Source organism: Narcine bancroftii, chromosome 7, assembly GCF_036971445.1.
Source record: "Narcine bancroftii isolate sNarBan1 chromosome 7, sNarBan1.hap1, whole genome shotgun sequence".
In the NCBI taxonomy this organism is placed as follows: domain Eukaryota; kingdom Metazoa; phylum Chordata; class Chondrichthyes; order Torpediniformes; family Narcinidae; genus Narcine; species Narcine bancroftii.
The window spans coordinates 42481019-42506677 of record NC_091475.1 but is presented as its reverse complement, the minus strand read 5'-3'; the positions used below and the strand labels follow the sequence as shown (position 1 = coordinate 42506677).

Sequence of the window (25659 nt, the reverse complement as noted above, 5' to 3'; positions counted from 1 at the left end):
ACAACGGACAATGTCTGTAAGTTCATTAAGTTAATCCATGACTGCAAGGAAATAAGACTCCAACAGTGGCTGTTGCTTTAGACGCAGAGAAAGCCTTTGACAGGGTAGAATGGAATTATTTATTCAAAGTATTACAGAAGTTGAACCTACCAGAGAAATATATTAATTGGATTAAAACATTATATAGGGGTCCAATGGCGAAGGTGACAGTAAATGGATATATAATCGAACCAATTTAAATTAAGCAGGTCAACTAGGCAGGGATGTCCACTCTCTCCCTCACTGTTCGCTTTAGCAATAGAACCATTGGCAGAACTGATAAGAACAGAAAATAAAATTAAAGGGATAAAAATAAAAGAGAAGGAATATAAAATCCGTCTATTTGCAGATGACATCATAGTATACTTAACAGAACCAGAATTATCAATAAAAGAATTACATAAGAAATTGAAGGAATATGAAGAAATATCGGGGTACAAGATCAACGCAAATAAAAGTGAAGCGATGCCAATGAATAATGCGGATATCACAAAGATTAAAAAAGAATCACCATTTAAATGGCAAACACAAGCAATCTGATATCTTGGTCGTAGACTAGATAATAATCTAGGCCATCTATACAAATTAAATTATCAGCCATTAATGAAGAAATTACAAGATGACTTAGGACATTGGAAAGATTTACCACTAACACTGATAGGAAGGGTAAATTGCATTAAAATGAATATCTTCCCAAGGATACAATACCTATTCCAATCATTACCAATTCCCTTAACAGAGAAATTCTTCAAGGAGCTAAAGAAAATAATAAGGAAATTCTTATGGAAAGGGGAAAAACCTAGGATAGCGCTAAATAAATTAACCGAATGGTACAAACAAGGTGGTTTCCAGCTACCAAACTTTAAGAATTACTATAGAGCAGCACAATTAAGATATCTATCAGATTTTTATCAAACAAAGGAAAAACCAGATTGGACCAGGATAGAGCGAGATAAAATAGCGGAGAATGTACCAGAACATATACTTTATAAGTGGGATGAAAAACTGGTGCAATATAGAAGTTCACCAGTTCTGCACCATCTGCTCAACATTTGGAAGAAGATTCACATAGAAAGGAAAAAAAAACAAATTACCAACTACCAAAATTATTATTGACGCAAAATCAACTAATCCTTTTCACAATAGATAACCTTTCCTTTAGAGAATGGGAGAGAAAAGGGATTAAAAGAATAGAAAATTGTTTTTTGGGAAATAATTTATTATCATTTGAACAAATTAAGTACAAATATGGGATAACTCACAGTAGAATGTTTGCATACCATCAACTAAAAACCTACTTAAAGGACAAATTGGGAAGCAGACTGAGGTTACCAGAAGGAAGCAGCTTTGAATATGTGATTACAGACAATGATAATTAAAAATTTATAACAAACATATACATCAAGCTGCAAGAGAAAGAAAATGATGAAATAAGCTGTAAACCCAAACAAAAGTGGGAACAAGATCTAAACATAAAGATAAAAAATGAAAATGGGAAAAACTATGTTCCGGAACTATGAGAAATACAATAAACACGAGGTTACATATGATAAAATATAATTCGTTATACAGGCTATATATCACACCCCAAAAGTTAAATAAATGGGACCCAACAGTATTGATGGATGTTTTTGCTGTTAGAAGGAAATGTGAACAACAGTACATACAATTTGGGCATGTGAGAAAGTGGAAAAGTTTTGGGAAGATCTAAATCAGGCATTAAATAAAATCACAAAAAGCAACATACCAAAAAATCCAGAGATCTTTCTTCTAAGTAACATAAGAAGTAAAGAATTAGGCCTCGAACTGGATGAAACGCAAAAAAGATTTATTATGATAGCCTTAGCTGTAGCAAAAAATGTATAATGTCAACTTGGAAATCAGAAGAGAGCCCGAGAATACAGCAATGGTACATGGAAATGAATAAATGTATTCCATTGGAAAAAATAACATATAATTAAAAAAATAAAGTCACATTATTTGAACAAATTTGGGAACCGTACATGGAACACAACAGAGAGGGCCCCCTAAAATGATAGAATGAGAAGAAGACGAAATGAACTGACCCAGTGTGTAACAGTAGATGACACAATTTTCTTGTTTATTTTCATTGTGTGATGACATTGTTTAATGGGTTTATTGTATATGTTGAACATTTAATGGGTTTGGAGGGAGTTGGGAAGGAGGGAGGGAAGGGAAGGGGGAAAAAGGGGAGAAAATGATGCTATGTATATTCAAGATGGAAATGTTTGTGTGTGAAAAATAAAAAAAAATTTTAAAATATGGAGGTTCTTGGTCGGATCCTCGGCGGTGTTGACACCCAGGAATTTGAAGTTCCTGTCCCTCTCCACTGCTGACCCCTCGGCGTGGACTGGTTAGCATTCACTTGACTTTTTCCTGAAGTCCACAATCATCTCCATATTTTTGCTAACTTTGAGTGCAAGATTGTTGGTGTGACACCACTCAATGAGCTGATCGATTTCCCTCAGTGCTGTTTGTGATTCTGTCGATAACCGTGGTGTCATTGGGAAATTTGTAGATCTCATTAGAGTTGTGCCTAGCCACACAGTCATGGGTGTAAAGTGAATAGAGCAGTGAGCTGTGCATGCATCCTTGAGTTGATGGTCAATAAGGAGGAGATGTTGATTCCAATTCATACTGACTGTTGTCTTCCGATTAGGAAGTCAAGGATCCTGTTGCAGAGAGTTCCTCTGTTGGAGTTGCATGAACATGAAGTGTTAAATGCTTGCTTCTGGTGACAAAATCATTCAATGATTCTATGATGTGGGCAGATCTTTGAAAATTTCTGTTGTATCTTTCATGCCCAACTGAAGTCGGCATTCAATGTATTAGTTTGATAAGGTAAGGTAACAGCAAGATAGGATTTGGCAAGTGTGATTTCAGGAGTCCTTCATAAAACTGTTGTCAGTTCTCAGTTGGGGAAGAATTCAATATGTTGAAATGGTTGCGCTATTCCGAGTTCAGTAATTTAGCCCAGAATATTAGGAGTTCAACATGCCAGTATTCTCAGCTTGACAATATTCAGCCACTTTATTAAAAATTTTCATTTCCATCATGTCAAAAGTGGAGATGACGATCACACAATATCAGTTCCATTTGTGATTCGTCAGAAAACAATATATGAACATAGTAAGATTTACAAAATTTTCAGCGATGGCCAGCAACTCAGCAAAGGTTTAAAAAAATTCACATAACACAGGCACCAAATAACAATAATAATAATCTTCAACAAAACAAAAATTATAAATCAAACTGGGAACATTTAAATCACTACAGTTTTTTTCAACACAAGGGCCTCACCAAAGGCAATTAGATGAGTCCAATGATATGCAATTTCAGAACCCATTACTCTTTGTTTAGAGAACTGGTGAAAAATCAACCTGCCTGAATTTAAAACAAGAAACTGTTCAGTTGTCAATATTGGCTGACTGAAGTGTGAGCTCTGTTGCTATTGAGGGACCAAACACTTGTTTTAGGTCTCTGAGGGGCATGGTGGAGCATGATTTTGAGCTTTGTGTGGCTTGTTGTTGACATGATAGCTACTCCCATTTCTATTAGCACTGATTGTAATCGGATTCCTTCCCTTCTGTCACTCACCTGCCACTATCAGAGAAACAAATAGGCCAAGTAGAAGGAAGCAATGCTAATATAGCAGGACTTGCTACTTAATTTATCAACAGGCTAACCAATATAGTCTTTCATTTCTCCATATTATTGTTCTTGAACCAAAGCTCAATCAGTCTAAAAGAAAATGGTGGTGCTGTCGGAATTGCTGTTATGGCAGTGCTGCTGTTGATGTGGACCCAGGAGAGAGGGGAGCAGAGATGCAGTGCTGCTCTGCAGGGTCCATTTGCCCAGTACTGCTGCCGACAGCTCTGCACAGGTTTTAAATGGCCTGTTAATGGAGCTGAAGATGTTTTTTAAAAAATCCTGTATCCCCAGGTCTGTGAGATCTGTGCCCAAGATGGTGACGCCTGTGTTGGGCAGTGTACTAAGAGGGGTTGCAGTGCACCAAAAATGGGGGAACAACCCCCATTGAGAAGGAGAAACATGCAAAATGATCCTATAGGGAAAGTGACCATGGCAGCAAACCAGTGAGGGCTAAGCAGCTGAAGGACTCACACAGGTTGTGGGCTTTTGGCAATTTGCGGTCAAAGGACTCACACAGACTGTGTGCTGCTGGTGTCCTATGACTGAAGAACCCATACAGGCAATCGGCTGCTGGAGACTGGCTCATGGAAACCAGGTATTGGAATTGGATTTTGAGAGGGTGTTGAGGGCCAGACGGACTCTGAAAGCTTCCTGATAGTATCAGAGGTTTGGAAGTGGAGCTTGCATTGCCAATGGTTTGAAGAGGAAGAGGCTTCAGGATGATCGTCACTCAGGGTTCTGAAGGGCTTCTCTTTTGCTTCTCTTTTCCATACTGTTAGGGGCACCAGGCAATGCTCATGGTGACTTTGTCTTTGCCTGTATGGCAGACAAAATCTGGAGTATATCATGTATATTACATTTTTATGTATTATTACATGACATAAAAGAAATCTTGAACCTTGGAAAAAATTGTGGAACTGCTTATTTTACCCAATTTCTGTTTGTTGTGATAAGCTTCAGGCTTTTACAGCCAAATGTGGCCTTGGTTCTTTATTCTTTTATCTAACCTGTTATTATTTTTAGTCTTTGCAGTTTCTTGGACACTTTGGCTATTAACATTCATTTCAGTTAAAGAGAATGTTATCTATGTCAGGGAAGGTATATTTTAAAATAACAGGAAAGGAAAACAGCCTTATGTAAAATAAGCAACACATTACACACGGGTGTGTGTATGTATCACACACACACACACACACACACACAATATATATACAGTATAGATATACACATACTTTAAAGTATTGCAATCAACAAATATATTTATTCAGATAATTTTTTAAAGAAATATTGGAAGTTGCTGTGATTTGCTTCCTTCCCAGTGTGAAGCACCTATTAATACCATACTTAGCAGGTTGGCACTATAAGATCATAGATACAATATTCATTGGTTGCAGGTGTTTCTAAAATAGAGATGTTAACAAAAACAAGCACTTGTTAAATTATTCTGCAATCCACAGCTAGTTGTTACCTCACACATCGGGGAAGAAGATTAGAGTTTAAATAAAAAAATGGATGATCCGATGTCAAATCTCGAGTTTGAAATATTCAGATAGAAGCCGATAACAATAATCCAATGAACTTTTTCAATATATGGATATAAAACTTCTTAAAACAATCTGTTAACACATTTTGCAAGAGCTGGAGTTGGCTTTGGAAGAAAAACTGTGGGATGTTTTCATAGATACACCAGATAAAAATAGTTGTGATTTTTTTTTAGCTGGCATGTTATCAAATTTGGTTGATAATTTTTCTGTGAACTACCTCAAGTTACGATCTTGACTATGTAAATTCTAATTTTTGTTGTTAATATACATCTGAACTACAAAGATGGAAATCATAAGAAGGACTTGGCACAAATAACAATCACTTGGAGAAGGGAACTGGAATTAACACAATTGCAGGATGTGAGGCCTATAGGAATCTAAAGAGATTCAAAACAGCAGAGAAACATATTGAAAAACTTACCACAATAAAACAGAAGCTCATTTTCATTTGATTGTTTGATTAGAATTTGGTTCATTCATGACCAGAACAATTATATTAGTATCTTTAAAAAGGATTTATCAGAAAATATTTTGTTAAATCTCTGAGATTTGCTGACTTCAATTGGAGCACAATGATTGGTTTCAATGTACACAGCAAGAGAGAAAAAATAATCTAAAGTAGTTTCAATTTCAATTGCCAGGTAGGTACATTTGTAAGTACAGGCATTGGTTGACATCAGGATCCTTTTAAATCGATGAAACGCAATTCTAAAATTATCAATGTAAAGATGTTAACCCACTAAGTGGTAACTGTAGGTAAATTCCCAAGGCAGGTTACAATCATAAAGTTGTTTAACACAGAAATGAGCCATTCAACCCACCACATCCATGTCAATCTTCTTGTTCATCAACATGAATTCAACATTCAGTCCATTTTCTTCAATGACTTGGTTATTCAATGTTCATATCGCCAGTGGATATACTTTGTGAGGTGCCTGAGGAGATTCGGTATGTCACCAAAAACTTCTACAGGTGTACTGTGGAGAGCATTCTAGCGGGTTGCATCACTGCCTGGTATGGAGATGCCAACTCACAGGACAAGAATAAACTCTAGAGGGTTGTTAACTAGGCCTGTGACATCACAGACAGCAGACTTTTTTTTGAATATTTTATTTATAATTTTTTGAATTTAAACTCAGTTATCAATATTATCAAAATTACTTTTAACAATGTCAATATTGACTGCAATTTACATTTATCAATTCTATACCAGATCTTTTGTAGAATTCAAGCTTTTCACAGACACCAGAGTGCTACTCCATAGAGGAAATCTACACGAGGCGGTGTCTTAAAAAAGTAATCTCTATCCTCAAAGACCCACACCACCAGGCCATTTTGGCAAGAAATCACAGAAAAATTAACCAGGATAATAGGAATGGCTTCAGGGGTGACCCGGAGCTATATCTATTAGGTAATTTCATGGAAATAAGCGACAAATCTCATTTATAAAAATAGCACTGGCAGTAGCAAAAAAAAAAGTATTGCAAACACTTGGAAATCCGACTCCCCTCTACTTATAGCATGATGAACTGTGGAAATGAACAGCTGTATACATATGGAAAAAAAAATCACATGTAACTAAAAGAATAAATATGACACTTTTGTGAAGGTCTGGCAGCCATACCTTGCCCACATAGGGGTCCAAATACAGTAATAAATAGGAAAGAAAGGGCATAAAAGTAACTATTTATATAATATTTATATAAAAACATAGCTTCCCCAACTGTACTATATATACTTAAAATATACGTAAGCACTGACGGTGAATGGATTTATATGTACGGAAAGGGTGGGGGGTGGAGGTAGGGAGGGACTGTTTTGTTTTTGTTTGTTGCGTTTGTGAGAAAAAGTTTAATATATATTTAAAATGTTACTATTTTTAAAGAAAACAAAATATTGAAAAAAGGCCCCCACCACCCAAGCCAGGCCCTCTTCACTCTGCTACCATTGGGAAAAAGGTACAGGAGCCGAAAGATGAACAGTCAACCCCACTGCCATCAGATTCCTGAATAATCAATGAACCAAAGACACTGTCTTATTTTTCATGTACTACTATCTTTTTTAAAAAAAAAATCATAATAATGTTGTAAGATGGTTATAATATGAATGTTTGCACTGTGACGCTGCCACAAAACACCAAATTTCACGACTTGTTCATGGCAATAAATTCTGATTCTGAAATGTCTCTTAAATGTGGTGATTGTTTCCTCTTCACCTTATCCTCTAACAGCATGTTGGAGATATCAACCAGTCATTAAGTAAAAAAAAAGACCCTCAAACCTCCCTGAATCGTTCTTCCTCTCACTTTATACTTCCTATTTTTGATACCCCTTGCCTCATAATTTTAAATATCTTGGTCACATCATCCTTTAGCTTATTTTGCTCCAAGGAAAACAAAATCAGCTTATCCAATCTCTAGTCCTTCAATCCAGGCAACATCCTGGACAATCTGCTTCTTGCTCTCTGTCCTTCAAACCTTGTTACCAGCATTGCACACAATACTTCAAGGGTGGTCCAAAAGTGTTTTGTAATATAATATCCCAACTTTAATATTCTTTGCCCCAATCTATGAAGGCTAGCACATCTAATGTCTTCCTCCACACCCTGTCTACCCATATTGTTATTTTCAGGGAACTGTTGACCTGAACCCATACTTGACTTCTCAAAATTTATCCTCTTGTTTTGTCAGGATTAAATTCCATCAGCCAACATTCTACCTGCATTCCATCTGATCTATATCCTGCTGTACGCTGATACAATCTTCCTTGCTATGCACACCAATAACTTACATGTTATTCACAAAATTAGAATCATACTTACAACATTCACATCCAAATCATTAACATATATAACAACAACGGGGGTCCAAATACCAATCCCTGTGCTAGCCTTCACACTCCTTTGTGATGTGTCTATGGGACAGCCAAGACCCATCATCCCTGCTGCCTGGCTATGCCGGATCTTCGATATGGTTCACAGCCTTGCTCACCCTTCTATTCAGCCAACAAAGGAACTTATTGCAGCCAAGTTCATGTGCCATGGGTTGTGCAAACAGGTCGGCAACTAGGCCAGAGTGTGCATCCTTGTCAAATCTCCAAGATTCAGCGACAGATCAAGGAACCGCTGAAGAACTTGGCCCCAACACACTGATGTTTTGACCATATCCATGTCGACATTGTGGGACTGCTGCCCCCATCCAGAGGTGTTACCCACCTTTTCACCACCGTGGACTGATTCACGAGATGGCCAGAGGCTGACCCACTCTCATACATCTTTACTGTGGCCTGTGCATGTGCCCAGCACCCAATGGATAGCTCATTTTGGCTTGTTGGAGGACACTCCTCTGACAGAGGTGGACAGTTCACCTCTGGGCTGAGTTCAGCAATGGCCCAGCAGCTTGGCACTCAGCTGCACCACACAACGGCCTACCACCCGCAAGCAAATGGCATAGTGGAATGTTTTCACTGGCACATGAAGGCATCTCTCAAGGGACGGCTCACGGGCCCAAACTAGATGGATGAATTGCCGTGGGTCATGCTAGACATACTCACTACCCCAGAGGAGGACCTGGCAACTTCCTAAGATGAACTGGGGTACGGTGCCCTGCTTACGGTCCCAGGGGACATCATCCCCCAGTGTGTGGACATCAAGAACTGCCACGACCATGCTAACACACCTCTGTGAGAAGGTGGCCATGTTTTCTTCTGTCCCAACTTCCCAACTCGGACTCACAACCACGTACATCCCATCTGACCTCCAGACTGCCAGTACATTTTCCTTTGCTGAGATTCCCACCGAACACCTCTGCAAAAGCCATACAAGGGGCCCTTCAGAGTACTGCAAAGCAGTGCCATGGTTTGCATCATTGACATGTTCATCGGTCTCCATGGGCCATCTGAAGTCGGCACACATGGACATTGAACAACCAGTGTAGGAGGCACCATCACAACCACCCCACCTTCAACTCGACCTCCTAACTACCTCCAATATTCTGTTTCTGGGGGAGTGGGGGGGGGGGTTCATGTGGTGAATGGCACCACTTAGTTCTTGAACCTTCGTTTGGAGGTTTGGGCTCTCACGAGAGTGGGAACCCAGTGCATGATGGGGTCCAAGCAGCACAAGACTGGGCAGTTTCTTTTCCTCTCTTTGATACGACGGGTTGGCGCACATTTACAACCATGGATAATGACATTTGAGCTGAACTGTTGAATTATTAAACTTAATGTTTGAACCAAATTGTTAAACAATTAAACTTAGTGTTCCTACAACTCACAAACAACTACAGCATCATTATTTAAATTTAATTGATTGCACAGTATTAATGCTGAACTTATCTCTGCTGTCTGAGAGGAATCACAAATGTAACAGGCTGCAGAAAAATATGGAAGGCATAGTCACGATACCCAATTCTGGACTTGCATCTATTCTGTGGACTCGTTACAAAATAACATTGTTTTGTAATAAGACCCAGCCTCACTAAAATGGAATCTAGATGATATGCAGTACTTGTGAATGTAGGAAACTGGCTACAATTTTTGTTACAAAGTCCTCGTATTTCAACTGAAAAACTGAAGCATGTTATATATATGTGTTTAAAAGTATTGGAAAGTGAAGTACTCCTGTTGTGGTATTCTTGTCTCTCTTTTTTTTAATTTGTAGGAGGTTGGTGGGAGGGTGTGGGGGGATTTATAGGAAGCTTTTCTTTCTTTTGTATTTTTTAAACTTCATTTTGTATTTTTTAAACTTTCTTTTTTCTTTATTATAGAACACCACATGTATTTGGATTAAGTTTGAAATATTGTGATATGTTTGCTTGTGGTTTTATATTAAATAAAATATTTTTTAAAAAACTGAAGCATGATTAAAATAAATCTGTCCTACCAGTTCAAACCAATTGCTTGAATTGCACTTTATTTACTACCATTGTCCATAAACAGTATTAACCCAGAGATGACTAAGTTTTCAACTTAACTTACTTGTGTTCCACAATGAAGTTGTTTGCCTGATACTTGCATTAGTATACAGTGGATAAGAATGCAGGCTATTTATGAACTTTTTAGAGAGATTATAGATGTATTATAGAAGGTTAACCTGCAGATGAAAGTGATTCAATGATTTTTGTATAACTACTTTCACCAACAGAGGTGTTTTAGATTTTAGTTTTTCATAGGATTAGTGTATAGTTCTGAAGTTATGCTATGGATTATGCATTTAAAATATGTGAAGATTCTAATGAAGATTACTCTGGGAATTCCAATAAATTGTAGACAATAGCACCAAAAGAAACCATGAGGTCCACAATGTCCATGCCTGCCAAAAACTCATTTAAGCTTAATTTGAACCTGAAGGAATATCAACTGCTATTAGTTGTGCTTGAAGAAAGGCACAGATACCCTGCCAACATAGCTTGGGTGACTGCCAAGATCAGCAGGTCATGACACACCTACATGACAACAACTATATAAAGCTGTTTTCTCATTCTGACTGTTATTTGAAACAGGGATGTCTGCATTAAAATGAACTATTGGAGAAACACAGCCAGAGTCAGTAACTGTCAGGTTCATGGCTGCCTGTTCTTTCTTCTCACTATATTGCAAGGCTAAACCATGCATATTTTGCCCTTGAATTAGAAAAGCTAGGATCCATTTCCTGATCCATGAACATTTGATTTGAGGATTTGAACATTAACCAACATGAGGATTTGAAAGTCAACCTACTCTCTGTTATTGCCACAGTGATTTATAAAGAGGTTGTAGTGGCTGAGCTGTCTTTAGCTCCCTGAGCCATTTTGGAACATAGAATAATGACAAAAATAACATCAAATGTCTCTTCCTATGCAGATCATGATTGATATGTAGGCATGAAATTCACTTATTGTGAGAAATTGATGGAAAAAAATCATTTTTCTGTTTGGAGTTTGGAATATAATTTAGTCTATTAAAAGACTTAGCAATGAGGGGGAAAATATGCTTATTGTTTAAAATGTTTATGAAAATGGTTCAACCATGCTAATCTCTGACAAAATCAAAGCATAGATTTTCACAAGATCTCTGCTGGTACCTCATTTGTTCATAATACTTGGATAAAAATAAAGGGAGTCTGATTCATAAATTTGCAGATGACATAGAAATGGGTGGAGTTGTGGAAAATGAGGAAAGTTGTCAAATGATTCTGGAAGATATAGGCCAAATGAAAATTTGATTAGAGATGTGGCAGATGGAACTTTATCTGGACATACGTGAGGTGATCCATCCCCCAATGATCACTGGATTGCAGTCCATTACATTCTACAAGGTGAAGCCTAACATAATCAATGGCTGAGATGCTTTACTACACAATGAGCTGGACGCCTTTTATGCTTGCTTTGAAAAGGAGAATTTAACAGTACCAATAAGAATCCATGCAGAACCTGGCAACCCTGAGATATCTGTCTCTGAGGCCATCGGAACATCCTTCAAGAGGATGACCCCTCGCAAAGCTTTAGGCCCTGATGGCGTACCTAGCAGGATACTAAAAATCAGCGCCAGCCAACTAGCTGGAGTGTTCACTGACATCTTCAAACTCTCATTGCAGCAGTCAGAGGTTCCCAGCTGCTTCAAAATGGCATCCGTCATACCTGTTTCCAAGAAGAGCAGAGTGAGCTGCTCAATGACTGTTGTGCAGTAGCACTTCACATCTGTGATAAAATGCTTTGAGAGGTTGGTCATGACCAGAATTAACTCGTACCCAAGTAAAGACCTGGGCCCACTGCAATTCGCCTACTTCCACAATCACCCCACAGCAGATGCAATCTCACTAGCTCTTCACTCAGCCCTGGATCTCCTAGACAACAGCAACACGTACTTCAAGCTGCTTATCATTAATTACAACTCAGCTTTCAACATCATTAGCCCCTCAGTACTGGTCACCAAGCTCCAAAAACTGGGCCTCTGCACCTTCCTCTGCAATTGGATCCTGTACTTCCTCTTCAGAAGTCCACAGTCAATGCAATTCAGCAACAATGTCTCCTCCTTACTGACAGTCAACACATGTGCACCTCAAGGGTGCACGCTTAGCTCACTGCTCTACTTTCTCTACACCCATGACTGTGGCTAGGAGCAAATCAAATGCCATCTACAAATTTGCCGATGATATCACAGTCGGCAGCAGAAACACAAACGTCATTGAGGAAGCATACAGGAGTGAGATAGATCAACTAGTCAGGAGTCATCACTCCTGGTGATACCACTCAAAGAGTTTTTCTGATCTGTCGGACATATGTTTGGGGATTTTTTTCATTATGAAGAGAATTCTTCGTCAACAGCAGCGGAGGTCTTCTTTCGAATACCAGTCCCTTTGCGTTTATTGAACTCACCAGCATGCTCTTTCTTCCTAATGATGTTCCAAACAGTTGATTTTAGTGATGTCTCTTTCAGTCTTATTCTTGTTTTTCTGCCTCCTAATGGCTTCTTTGACTTCCATTGGCCCAACTCTGATCCTCATATTGATAAATGGCAACTATACGCTCCAAAGGTGATCAAAAGCTTTGAGCAAACCGAGCTCTCTTATATCTGCACCAATGAAGCAATTAAACATACCTGAGTAATCACAAACACCTGTGAAGCCAAAGTCACAAAGTTTATGGTGCCCTGAAATGAGGGGACTATGTATAAAATGTGTTGCAAACAAAAATGTATACAAATATCCTTGAATAAAATCTGGAATGTGCATTTTAATTCCATGTGAATTGTTTGATGACGAATGTAAAACTGTGGAGCACAGGAGCAAATAAAGGAAAAAAAAGACTTTGTCTCAAACATTATGGAGGGTACTGCATTGCAGACCATGTGCAGGCAAATTGAAGTACTTTAGGTTGGCATCATAGGTAATGCAGACTTGGTGGACTGAAGGGCCTATTTCTTTTTTTGTACTGCCTTTGTTATTGTAAATGTTCTAGAAAATTCAGGAAGAACTAAGGCTCTTGCAATGAATAATTTTTGTCTTCATGAGTTAATATATGGGTTATGTTGTCTTTTGCAGAATGTGAAGCCTGTAGGTCTTCAATAGAACGCAACGTTTATGAGTTCTTGTGCAATTTTGTTGCTGTTTAAGATCAGAATAGTAAAAGAAATAACTTGTAAATAAGCTATTCAAGTATTTGTCATATTAATAGCATTTAATCATTATATATTGTTGCCATTTTTCTAGTTAGGGCAATTGACATGAAAACCAAATATTTACAATGAAATTGGTTTGATTAGTCAGACATCAAAAAATGAGATTGAGTTTATAAAAAAATGTTGCTTTTGACACTAACATGGGAAGGTTGAAAACAAAACTAGTCTGGAGAAGTGCAATGAAATCTGTGAATGTAGTTTATAAAACTGTAATGTGTGAAGAGTGGGAGTTCAAAAAGTGTTTAAGTCAGATATAAAACTATTAAATGAATCACCTATGGAATCACAGAAATTTGGAATGTGGTTGACAATTGATGAATTACATCCTTGCTGCAGGGCCGGATTAACGTGGTAGTGAAAGTAGCATATGCTATGGGTCCTGGATTTTCAAGGACCCTCACATTTATGTACTATGAATTATGAGAAAAAAATTCATTTTCATCTTTGTGTAGTAGCTATGAGATACCACATTGATAGTCTGTGTTAATAACCCCAATTAAAGGTGATCATAGGTTAAAATCGCTAATCTTAAAGGGGGAGGTGCCACTGTCCTCGCCTCGCCTGACTGCCTTGCTCCTAGCCTCAGCCGTCTGGGCCCCCCCCAATCTAACTCCCTATGCGGCAGCAGGGGTGTGGTGCTGCCAGAGTTCACCAGATCGGGCTGTTTCGGGGCTACCCTGGCAGCTCATGGAGATGGTTCAATGTGGGAGCAAGGCCGGCCTCGTTATGCATAACCCCCCCACGCACCTGGAACTGCTCCACCAGAACCAGGGAATCACAGAGTGGTTGCAGCTGCATGGGGGATTATGGGTATCAAAGATGGCCATTGATCCAGCATTGAACCAGTTGCCACCTCCTAAGTTTTAGGAGGGGAGGGGAATTTCAGTGTAAGTGCAAAATGTGTAAGTTTTAAAAGGGGGAAGGAGTGCAATTTCAGTGCTTGTCTTAGGTACTATGTTCCCCAGATTCGCTGCTGGTAATCACTAAATATATAGTAATCTGAGAAAGCTAGCCTCATTTTGTTAAAAATAATTAACACTATTTCAAACTTACCAAAAAACACATGCAGGGTCAGCATCAGAAACTTTTTTGGGGGGATGGGTGGGGTCAGTGTAGTCACACTTCTCCCTCATTGTGCATGTACCAGTCGGCACTATTTAGGACCGCACATGCACCAGCCAGCTTAATTTGGGGTCCCTTTAAAATAAATGCTATAGGCCCTGCACTACCTTAATCCATCACAGCCTTATTGGAACTTTGCTAGAGCAATCAAGAATAGCCAATCTTTCTTCCCTTACCTTTGTATTTTACTCTCAAATACATCTATTATTCTTTTAAAAGATGCAGTGATAATGATGACAACCATTCATTATGGTAAAGCAACCTTGGTTGGATAATCTTTTTGGAGTCAATCTTCGTGATTTTAAATATTGATCTCTCATCCTTGACTCCACCCAGAAGAAAAAATTGCCTTCCATTATATAATCTTAAAATCTTGTAATCGATTTGTTAAATTCCCACTGAATTTGATTATTTAAGTGAAAATACTCCCAATTTATTCAGTTTCTCAGTCTCCACATTTCCAACGATTCCAACCCCAGACACAACACCATTATTGCAAATGGCTTAATACTTCAATGGCAAAATTCATCAATATTATTATTCTTGAACTACCCATTCACTTGCTAAAACCTTAATTTGGACATTTACATCTTTCTTTATCTGATCCACAAAATTTGTCCTCGATAATGCTGCTTGTTTGTGTTCTAATATTGAAACATATTTTCTCCTGGAGGGAAATTGTACAATGATCACATTTGAGTTATTTTGCTTGCATCCAGAAATTCAATATGCATTCCCAAGGGTAAAATGCCATTGAGCTCCTTAATTAGTTTTTCCAATGTTGATGACATTATTTCTTATGTATTGCTTCTTTTAGAGAATATTTATACTTGTTCCCTTTCCTTCTCCCACTCCTTTGCACAGCATTCTCTGCTTCCTGATTTCTCCACATTTGCCTGACTCTCACACCTTAATTGGTTGTTACTGATCACATGATATTGACCTCAGTTTTTTGACTGTACCAGCTCCTCCGATTGCATTGCTCTTGCTTGTACAGATTCTCCCCCTTCCCATTCCCAGCAGCCAATTCCTAATCCTTGTCCATACAGGACACTGTGCCCAGATCTCAAATGTTGGTTCCCAATCACACCTCCTCCCACCCAGTCCACCATTGACAAGAACCAATCCCCAATTCACTCTTCTTCACCAACCCAATTTTGTAAGTTCTTGTCTTTGATCCATTCCCTACTAACATCCTTGCCCCCCACCCCTCAAACACAAATGCTGGTACCCATTTGTTTGACATACCACCCCTTCCAACAAAATCACATGCTGTTTCTTGATTCTTCGTACCTCCAGCTCACATCCTACCACAATTCAAATGCTGGTTAATTTAATTCTCTACTGCTCATCTCCACAACTTAGCAAATGTCAATCTCAGTCCAGTGACCCTATAAAAAGATTTTGATCCAGTGTGCCACCCTCCCAGTTTAGCTTGTGACCACTGAAACCGTGATCTTGGCCTTGATAAAAGTACCAGGTGGAGTATTTCTAACCTCAAAAATATACAGCTGGGACTGCAATTACCTTTAAAAACAAAAATGGTGGAGGAAATCAGCAGGTCTCACAGCATCCAAAGGAAGTAAAGATCTATTAAGCCACCTTTGCTGAGATAGTGTCTGAAGTTGAGTCTTCCAAGCTCAGTGCTGCTGAAGGTCATTTTCAAGGCCATGTGCACTGAAATGCACCTTGGAACTCAAGCTTTTGAACATTGTGTGATTCTAACAGTCCAATTGTGAAATCACAATTTGAGAAGTTGAAGAATTTGGTCAGGCAGGACCTTTCAACCATGTTATTACTGTTAACTAAACTGCCATTCAAATAATCTTCAGATTTGCTCCAAACAATCAATATTATTTGCATCTGAATGAATTAGATAAATCTGTAGTTGACAATATAGGTGCAATGAGTTGTTTGAACTATTGTCCATACATGAATACTGAGCTGTGTATTGAAAGTTGTTCATTGTGCAATGTAAACAGTTCAATTCTTTATTACGTCTCAACAGTTTTAATATTGTAAGGATACAAGATCTGATTTTCATTTATCAGTAGGATGATTATAAAATGGACTGAACTAAATTGTAAATGTGGTGATTCAAACACAGGTATTTTTGTTGAATTAAAGTATCATTCTTTAATTTTGCAGTTTGTTACTTCTTTGACAAGGATAATTATTGTCTCTGTCCTTGAGCTCTAAGTTGGCATCGTATTTCAGTGCTACAATTGGTGGGTGGGTGATATTTTGTTGCCTCAGTGTTTGCCCCAATTTATTAATGAATTGGAAGAACAACATTTGCTGAAAATGCTTTAAATTTGGAGGAATTGAAAGTAATGGAGATGGAAAATATTCATGAACAGATTGAAAGATTAAGAGAATAGGCACATTGGAATTAAATCCACTTTGGATACAATTTATCTTTTTGGAAGGCAAGAAACAGCTTTGAATGAGCAAATACGCAAATCATTCAAAGCCAAAAGTCGGCGATAAAAAGACAAGCCAAACGGGTTATTTCAACAGAGTGAAACACTGCAGATAAATCTGCAGACACTGTGATTGTATTTAAAAGCCGAGAAATGGTGGAGGAACTCAGCAAGTTGAGATGCAAAGATGTATTTATTTCATTTGGAAGATTTATTCCAACAGAGTTCGAATGCAAAGCAGAGATCAAATTTGAACAGATGTTGAACAGATTGTCAAAAGTTGAGCCTTGCATCGTTGAGTCAGGAAGGTCAAGTCGTGAGACAGAGGAGAATGGACAGAATGCGAGGTCGGCAAAAGCATACACATTTTTTTTTTAGTTCCCTGCTGATGAGAGTCTGCAAGAGAGGCCGGAGTTGGAAGTCGGCGTCAGCCTTGAAGGTGATTGGGGACTGGGAGCGGAGACAGGATGGGAATTTTCGAACTGCTGCCGCTCGCCTCCGAGTGCAACATGTGGCCCTCCTTCGCGAGCCGCCCAGCGGTGTGACTCATCTCTGCACGCGATGTTCCTGACGTTGCGGTTACGCAGTGGAACATGGCGGTCTGGTAGAGAGCTGGCTGCTGCGGAGCAGAGCGCCTCACGGATGGAGGTGAGAGAGGGCGAGAGACGGTCAGTGGGCAGGTCCCGCTTGTTTGGTGTTCGAGTGCTGTGGGGTGGGGGGACTCGGACTGCGCTCCTCCCGGCGTCAAGCGCCGCGGCAGTTCGTGGCGAACCAGAACGGAGCAGTCCCAGCCCGAGCCTCAGGCTCGCGCCCCTCCTCGCGGGGACATCGTGCAACCTCCACCCTCCGCTCACCTGTCGACTCGTTCGCTCAGGATTTGGCATGTTGCAGGCAAGACGGAGGGGCTGGCTGCCCCGGGGAGGCTCCGTACATCCGATTTCCACCCCACTCGCAGATTTGTAACGCTGCGACTTGATTAATTAACAATTCTAACAGCGCCATTGGCTGTCATGTTTTGACTTTCGCTTATTGGCGTGTTCCTGAAATAGTATTCTGTTTTTAAAAAGATATGTTTATCGTGATCTCGTTTTTCTTGATCCTCGTCCGCAATTAAGAATTTGACCTGTTTTCCAAAACTACTCTGAAGTCACACCTCTTGACCCATTAAATTAATTTGATGTGTTTAAAAGCTGCCCACAGATGGCTTGATCATCAATTTTAAATGGTTAGTAGAATTTCAGAGTAATTATTGCATATGATCTTTGCCAATTTTTGTTGACTATTAGTAATGAATGACAAATTGATGTAATTTGGAGAAATGGTAGGTTTGGGAAGGATTAGGATCACTTTTTGTACGATATCTGTTTTATGTGAACTGAAACTTCAGAAGTACTGATCTACTGCAGTGTCCTACTTAAATAGTGCACTGATCTGGAACTGACCTACTTCTGGTTCTTTTTTTCCCACTGTTAATCTGGCCAGTCAAAATCTTGACCTCTAATCAGAACACTGGATTTAGGCAACAGGTTAGAGTGCAGAGGAGCAAAAAAAATCACATTTCATGGAGAAAACATTTCAAAGTGATCTTTGATATTGGTTTAGAAGATTTGGACCTTTCTGTTTGAAATAAAATATATTTCTTTGGTAAGTCTGAATTGGGAGCCCCAATAATTTAAGTTGTTGGGTATGATTCTTGATTTGGGAAAGTAAGCAAAGGTTAATGTACTTATTTTTCCTGAAAATGTTACACTAATTTGGATGTAATTATGTAGCTGAATAAATTTACTCATTGAAACAAAACAAGAAAGGTAGCTGAAACAATGTCTCAATAAATTATTAGTCCAGAATACTGAATTTCTACTGTTGTTTAAAAGAAAATAGTAACCAATCCAGTGATTGTTACAGCTGTACAATTATGACTTCAACTTGTGGTAGAATTTGACACATGATAACAATTGAAAATGGAATGGTGATGATTGGCCACTCATTTGAGAGAAATAAATACAACTAAGCATACTTATTTTTTTTTCAAATTAAAATCGTTTTTTCAATTTTTAATGTTCAAGCTAATCGACTTCACCTGTCGACTCAAGTTGTTTTCGTCCCCTTTCTATGTAGTTTTTAATCCAAAGTGTGTGATGCTCCTTAAGCATGTTTCCTGAAATATTCGTAAGTATTTTGAATACAGAAATATTTTAAATTATTTAACATTGATAATTTCCATTGAATATTTGGTAGGTGGTTATAAAATGCTGGAAATTTGATAAATGATCTGTTATTAGCTATCAAGGAGTACGATGATTCAAATATGTTGTCACTTCTCATCATGACTCTCATGTTTTGCTGCCCATTCTTTGATGGAGTAGTTGTTTCTGCAATCCCTAGACGGAAACAATATCTTCCAAATTCCAGGGTGTTGGCTGGGATGAAGGTTTAATACTAGTGTTTTCAATTGTTGCTGGAGTGTTTGGGGAAAAAGTATGGTCAGATTATTTTAAATGTTATAACCATTGTTTTTTCTTGGATGAGATTTCTTAAAATTTTCTGTTTTGTTCGATTGTTGCATGTTTGGTAAGATTTTCTAGTGCCTGCTTGCTTCATATGTTGGTCTTTCTCAACCCTTGCTGATACTTCTTTACATCATGCGATTCCAACATGGAATATTGCCAACATGGATCACAAACTATTCTTCTGCTATTGGAAATACCAGAGTTAACATTTTTTTAAAAACCTGTATCATAGCAGCCTAACATTACAAAGTAATACAGATATTAAGATGGGCAAAGTCAAGGGATCAGGTTTTAAAGGGTTCTAAAGGAAGAGAAATTAAAGATGGGAATAATAAAATTTATTTCCAAGATAACTGAGGTACCACTCTCAGTTGTTGGCAAAGGCAGAGTTACAATAAAACCAAATACTTTAAGGTTGTACAGCGATAAGGAATAGGACAGCAAAAAAAAAATGGTCGTGTGAACCAACAACAAAAGCTCTGACAATTAATTTGTATGAAATTTCAGTCCATCAAGAAACTGTTGTGGGAAGTTGTCTGATGGGGCAGGCTCTCGAAGCCTTGTGAGAGAAGATGGTAATGCAGAACCAGTTATTTTCAGTTTGTCATGGATCACAGCATTGTTTGGGATGATGTGAGAGCAACGTGGAGTTGAGAAATTAGTGTCATCCAAAGTAAGTTTCTTGGTAGTTGGACCAAAGGTAATTTGAGGAGGGCTTTGGAGAGAATAAATCAACAATAGAGAGAGAATGGACTGGTCCATAGTTGAAGTCCTAAATTGGAACAGGGCTGATTTTTGGATCAATTAGGCAGGAACTTGTGGAAGTTGATTGGGAGAGGATGTTTTGAGGCAAGGGGACAGTTGGCAAGTGAGACTTTTTTTGATGAGATAGCATGAGTTCAGACTCCTCATATTCCTGTTAGGGTGAAGGGCAATGGTTAAAAGTTTAAGGAATCTTGGCTGTCGAGCAATATGGAGGCTCTGGACAGGTAAAAAGAAGGTATATATCTGATTTAAGAAATCCAGATCAGATGAATCATTTGAGTATAAGTAGTGCAGGAATATGCTCAACAGCAAAATCAGAAGAGCAAAAAAAGAACTTGTGATAGAGCTGGCAGGGTGAAGGAAAATCCCAAGAGATTCTACAGGAATACCAAGAGTAAGAGGTGGCTTGAAAGAGAATTAATTCCATTAAAAATTCAACATGGCTGTCTTTGTGTGGATCAACAGGAAGTCTTGAGACTTTAAATATTTCTAATCAGTCTTTACTGTGGAGAAGATTTTGAAAGCCAAGGAATTGAAGAAAATGTCCAGGACCAGATGAGAAGTACCAGGGAGGAGGTGCAGGCAGCTCTGGTGCATATTAAATTGGATAACATCTTGTAGGAAGCTAGGGAACAAAGGGCCTTGCTGAGAGATGATTTTTGGTCTCGCTTGAAGTGCCACAAGACTGGAGGGTGGCTAATGTTGTGCTGTTATTTAACAAGGACAGCAAGAACAAGCCAGGGAGTTATGGGGAAGTAAACTTGATGTCAGTAGTCACAACATTGCTGGAGAGGAGTCTGGAACAGGATCTATCATATTTGCATGGGCAGCATGGCTTTGTGCATTGGGGATTATGTCTCATGAATCTGATAGTTTTTTTTTGGAAGAGGGTTGATGTGGGATTATAAAATGCTTCAAACATCTAGTGATGGAACACATTAAAGTGCATTTCCCAGAGACACTGGACCCATTTCAATTTGCCTGCAGATGGAACTGTTCTACTGATTATGCTATAGCTTTGTCCCTCCACTCTGTCCTCACTCACCGGAGAATGACTCTTCATACACCAGGCTGCTATACATCTACTTCAGCTCAGTGTTTAATAAAATCATTCCCCAGAGACTGGTGGAGAAGCTATCTTCACTGGGACTCAACATCCCTCTCTGTAACTGGGTTCTAGACTTCCTAACAAAAAGACCACAGCCTATCTGGGTTGTTAGTAGAACGTCAAGCACTAACATACTGAGCACTAGTGTACCTCAAGGCTGTGTGCTCAGCCCGTTCCTGTTCACACTACTGACTCACTACTGCATCACCAGATCTAGCTCCGACAGGGTCATCAAATTTGCAGATGACACGACAGTAGTTAGCTTCAACAGCAACATCGATGAGTTCCACTACAGGGAAGAAATGGAAAATCTCATGTTAAGCTATGAGAATAACCTCGAGTCTCAATGTGGATAAGACAAAGGAGATGATTGTGAATTTTAGGAGGACTACGAATGACCACCCTCCACTACACATCAGTACCTCTGTAATGGAGAGTAGAGAGCACCAAGTTCCTTGGAGTTCACTTACGTAGTGACCTACTTGTGACCTGGGCACACACCATCTCTTCACTTGTCAGGAAGGCACAGCAGTAACTGCACTTCCTAAGAAGAATAAGACGAGCAAGGCTACGGGCCACCATTTCTTTTGACTTTCTACAGGAGCTCCATCGAGAGTGTCCTAGTTGGCTACATCACAGTGTGGTATGGTTGCTGTGGAGTATTGGATTGGAAGTCAATCCACAAGACTATAAGAACAGCAGAGAGGATCGCTGGGATCGTTAGTAAACACACAGTACTGGAGAAACTCAGCAGGTTAAACAGTGTCCTTTCTAAAGATACATAATTGCCATTTCAGGATTGAACTCTTCATCAAGGTATGGAAAAATGTTGCCAGGTGCCTGAATAAAAAGGTAAGGGATGCAAAGGCTGGAGATATTGTAATAGGTGGAGAAGGGAGGGAGGGCACAGCAGCAAGCATAGAGGAGAATGGATAGTTAGGTGACTAAAAAAGAAAGGGGTGAAAATCTGAGGGAAAGAATACAGGGGGAAGGGAGGGGGAAAGAAGAGCAGGTTTGCAGAAACCTGAGAAATCGATGTTAATGCCATACGGCTGAAGAATGCCCAGATGCAAAATTAGGTGTTGTTCACTGGGGTCTCACTACCCCATCCCTCTCTCTACCCTACCCTCCCATTGATGTGATCTACCGAGATCGTTGTTTGAAGAGGACTCACAAAATCATTGATTCCTACCACATCGCACATAGCACGTTCCAGGTACTCTTGTCGAGAGGTATCAGAGCCTTAACCATCAGGCTGAGGAACAGCTTCCCACGGGCAATGAGATTGCTGAATGACTGGTGAACTTCTCATACAATCCCTTAAAAAATCTACTATTATTTAACAATATTTACTTATTTTTATATATGTAGTGCGTATAAATTGCATGTAAGTATTTGTGCTATGTGTTTGCATGTTTTTACACTGAAGACCAAAGAACATTGTTTTGTTCAGTTTTACTTTATAATTGTATGGTTCTTTTCTTTCTTTCTTTGGCTTGGCTTCGCGGACGAAGATTTATGGAGGGGGTAAAAAGTCCACGTCAGCTGCAGGCTCGTTTGTGGCTGACCAGTCCGATGCGGGACAGGCAGACACGATTGCAGCGGTTGCAAGGGAAAATTGGTTGGTTGGGGTTGGGTGTTGGGTTTTTCCTCCTTTGCCTTTTGTCAGTGAGGTGGGCTCTGCGGTCTTCTTCAAAGGAGGCTGCTGCCCGCCAAACTGTGAGGCGCCAGGATGCACGGTTTGAGGCGTTATCAGCCCACTGGCGGTGGTCAATGTGGCAGGCACCAAGAGATTTCTTTAGGCAGTCCTTGTACCTTTTCTTTGGTGCACCTCTGTCACGGTGGCCAGTGGAGAGCTCGCCATATAATACGATCTTGGGAAGGCGATGGTCCTCCATTCTGGAGACGTGACCCATCCAGCGCAGCTGGATCTTCAGCAGCGTGGACTCGATGCTGTCGACCTCTGCCATCTCGAGTACCTCGACGTTAGGGGTGTGAGCGCTCCAATGGATGTTGAGGATGGAGCGGAGACAACGCTGGTGGAAGCGTTCTAGGAGCCGTAGGTGGTGCCGGTAGAGGACCCATGATTCGGAGCCGAACAGGAGTGTGGGTATGACAACGGCTCTGTATACGCTTATCTTTGTGAGGTTTTTCAGTTGGTTGTTTTTCCAGACTCTTTTGTGTAGTCTTCCAAAGGCGCTATTTGCCTTGGCGAGTCTGTTGTCTATCTCATTGTCGATCCTTGCATCTGATGAAATGGTGCAGCCGAGATAGGTAAACTGGTTGACCGTTTTGAGTTTTGTGTGCCCGATGGAGATGTGGGGGGGCTGGTAGTCATGGTGGGGAGCTGGCTGATGGAGGACCTCAGTTTTCTTCAGGCTGACTTCCAGGCCAAACATTTTGGCAGTTTCCGCAAAGCAGGACGTCAAGCGCTGAAGAGCTGGCTCTGAATGGGCAACTAAAGCGGCATCATCTGCAAAGAGTAGTTCACGGACAAGTTTCTCTTGTGTCTTGGTGTGAGCTTGCAGGCGCCTCAGATTGAAGAGACTGCCATCCGTGCGGTACCGGATGTAAACAGCGTCTTCATTGTTGGGGTCTTTCATGGCTTGGTTCAGCATCATGCTGAAGAAGATTGAAAAGAGGGTTGGTGCGAGAACACAGCCTTGCTTCACGCCATTGTTAATGGAGAAGGGTTCAGAGAGCTCATTGCTGTATCTGACCCGACCTTGTTGGTTTTCGTGCAGTTGGATAATCATGTTGAGGAACTTTGGGGGACATCCGATGCGCTCTAGTATTTGCCAAAGCCCTTTCCTGCTCACGGTGTCGAAGGCTTTGGTGAGGTCAACAAAGGTGATGTAGAGTCCTTTGTTTTGTTCTCTGCACTTTTCTTGGAGCTGTCTGAGGGCAAAGACCATGTCAGTGGTTCCTCTGTTTGCGCGAAAGCCGCACTGTGATTCTGGGAGAATATTCTCAGCGACACTAGGTATTATTCTATTTAGTAGAATCCTAGCGAAGATTTTGCCTGCAATGGAGAGCAACGTGATTCCCCTGTAGTTTGAGCAGTCTGATTTCTCGCCTTTGTTTTTGTACAGGGTGATGATGGTGGCATCACGAAGTTTTTCAAGCTTTGTTGGGACCAATTGTATGGTAATGAATGTATAAATGGTCTTTAACAAGGCCCATGATAATGTCCCATGTGGCAAGTTGATATGGAAAGTTAGATCATTGGGGATCCAAGGTGAGCTGGCCTATTGGATTTAAAATTGTCTTAATGGAAGGAGTTCGATGGTAGTAGTGAAGGGATGTAATTCTGAATGGAGGTTTGTGACCAGTGGTGTGTGGTACAGAGTACACTGTTGTTTATTATCCATGTTAATGATTTAGAGCTGTGCGATTAATATGATTAGTAAATTTTTCAGATGACACTGAAATTGGTAGTTTAGTGGATAGTGAGGAAGGATATCAATTGAGTAGGTGGGTGTGGAGTGACATGGAATTGCACTCATTGTGAAGTATTGAACTTTGGTAAGTCAAATCATGGTAGGACAGTGAATGGTGGGGGTCTAGAGAATGTTGTCAAGCAGAGGTACTTTGGGTGCAGGAAGATTAGTTCCCTTAAAATGGCAGCACAAATGGACAAGATGGTGAAGAAGGCATTTCGCACACTTGCCTTTGTTATGCATGGTATTGAGTACAAAAGTTAGGGCATGATTCAGCTGTACAAGGCATTGGTGAGACTGTAACCCCTTATATTCAGATGATTAAAGCTAGGTATTATGTGCCTTTTGAGCACTTCACCTAACTGTGTGAATGCATCAAAGGTGGATTGGGGTGGGGGGGGTCTGAACTTACTCGGCTTTAATCTGTGAAGGTAGTTCTTGTCCGAGGTGGAGTGTGGCTGTACTATATGTCCTGCCTCTTTTGCTTCAGGAACCTGGCTTGCTGAGTAAAAGGACTCACTGACCTGACTTTTTTCTGTTATGTGTAAACAAACAAGCCGGCTTCCAGAGGCTGGTCGTGTATATGGCAATAACGCAGCTTTTAAGTGTAATAAGGGCTTGTGAGACTTATTGCCAAGCTATAGGAAAGGCACATTTACTTCAAGGGGGGGGGAGGGGGGGTACAGAGGAGATTGACTAGGATTTTGCCAGGACTGGAAGGGTGAGTGATAGGGAGAGCTTAGATATGCTGGGTATTTCATCCCTAGAATGTACGAGGTTGAGTGATGAGGTTTGTAAAATCATGAGGGACATGGATCAAGTAAATACTAGTAGTTTTTTTCCCCAGAGTAGATGATGCTCAGACTAGAGATCATAGGTT

At 39.9% G+C, this 25659-nt stretch overlaps 1 protein-coding gene across 13 annotated transcripts in view; it reads left to right on the top strand.

Moving 5' to 3' along the window:
- The first annotated feature begins 17502 nt into the window (after nucleotides 1–17502).
- cdkl5 (cyclin dependent kinase like 5) overlaps nucleotides 17503–25659 on the top strand; it is a 168465-nt gene continuing 160308 nt past the window's right edge. For 9 of the 13 annotated variants that reach the window (XM_069889827.1, XM_069889815.1, XM_069889825.1 and 6 more), the window contains exon 1: nucleotides 17503–17604. The gene's annotated coding sequence lies outside the window, so the exon portion shown is untranslated. Of the gene's footprint in view, nucleotides 17625–18016; nucleotides 18182–19068; nucleotides 19126–22136; nucleotides 22192–25659 lie in introns of those variants that run through there. The other 4 variants (XM_069889816.1, XM_069889819.1, XM_069889818.1 and 1 more) reach the window with 4 other exon arrangements.